We start from the raw sequence: 1058 nt of genomic DNA, 5'->3' as shown, positions 1-1058 counted from the left end.
GGCGGGCACGGCTGAGGCCCGGCTCTCTCTCTCTTTAAGAACATATCGAAAAGAGCCCTGGGGAAGATTCTGCTGAGCGCGCTGGACGCCTGCGGGGACCCTGCACGCGGTAGGACGCCGCCCTGGGCCTGGCCGCTGGAGGGTGTGCTGCCCCGGAAGCGGCCTGGCCCGAGACCTGAGTGTCTCGCCTGCAAATGCCGCCGGCACGGCCGCCCTGACCACCACAGCCGGGACGGGCAGAGCAGCTGGGGGGAGCTGAAAGTGCAGGGAGCAGACGTCCCAGGGAGAAGAGCCAAAGAACGGTGTGGCCAAGTCTCCAGGGAGCTGGGCGGTCCCTGCTGGCCACGCAGGCTTGTCCAGTCACTGGGCTCAGTGTGGGCTGGGCTTCCAGCCTGCGCCCCGTAGATGAGGAGACTGAGGTGCAGAAGAGAAGCCTCGGCTGCCCCAAGGCTCTGAGTATCTCCCTTAAGCACTAAGCTAAGCGCCCCCACTGTTTAAACAAAGCTCAGGGCACCAGAAATTCTTTGGTGCAACTTGTGCCTAATGACATCAGAATGACCAGGCTGACTCCTTCTGCGAAGGGCCTGGGGTGACTGGCCGGCAGCGAGCCTGAGCTCACTGGCCCTGCCTGCAGCCTGAACTCAGGTGTGTGCCCGTCCCTGACATCAAGGAGGTCAGAAATTGTGCGCTATGAGCTGCTCCACAGGACCTGGGTGGGAGAGAGATCCGAGGAGTAGCTTGGGGGCAGGGGGCTGCAGAGGGTGCCAGGAAGGTGGCGCGAGTGGCCCGGCTCTCCCTCCCCACTCTCTTCCTCCTGCAGAGACAGCAGGCCCCTTGGCCACCCTGGACGCCCTGCACCGGGCCCTCGCTGGCAGTGAGCTCTTGCAGACTGAGCCCCCAGCACCAGCCGCTGCTGCTCCGGCGCTCGCCAGTCCCTTCCTCATCCCCTGCTGAGGTCGCTGGCCAGTCTGTGGGCATCCTGGTAAGCCAGACCGGTCTCCAGGGCCAGCCTGGCCACTGCCTCCGGGCACTCCGGCCACACCAGCCACACCAGTGCC

General features: G+C 65.3%; 1 long non-coding RNA gene across 1 annotated transcript in view; it reads left to right on the top strand.

Annotated features, from left to right (window-relative positions):
- LOC105854698 overlaps window positions 1-1031 on the top strand; it is a 2601-nt gene extending 1570 nt beyond the window's left edge. Inside the window, exons 2-3 of the long non-coding RNA XR_001146248.1 lie at window positions 40-109; window positions 821-1031. This is a non-coding gene — a long non-coding RNA (uncharacterized LOC105854698). The remainder of the gene's footprint in view (window positions 1-39; window positions 110-820) is intronic.
- Window positions 1032-1058: the final 27 nt, after the last annotated feature.

The sequence above is a fragment of the Condylura cristata genome, unplaced genomic scaffold (assembly GCF_000260355.1).
Source record: "Condylura cristata isolate star-nosed mole 26May11 unplaced genomic scaffold, ConCri1.0 scaffold00673, whole genome shotgun sequence".
Classification (NCBI taxonomy): domain Eukaryota; kingdom Metazoa; phylum Chordata; class Mammalia; order Eulipotyphla; family Talpidae; genus Condylura; species Condylura cristata.
The sequence above is the reverse complement of the archived record's forward strand: the minus strand, read 5'-3'. Positions and strand labels throughout refer to the sequence as shown.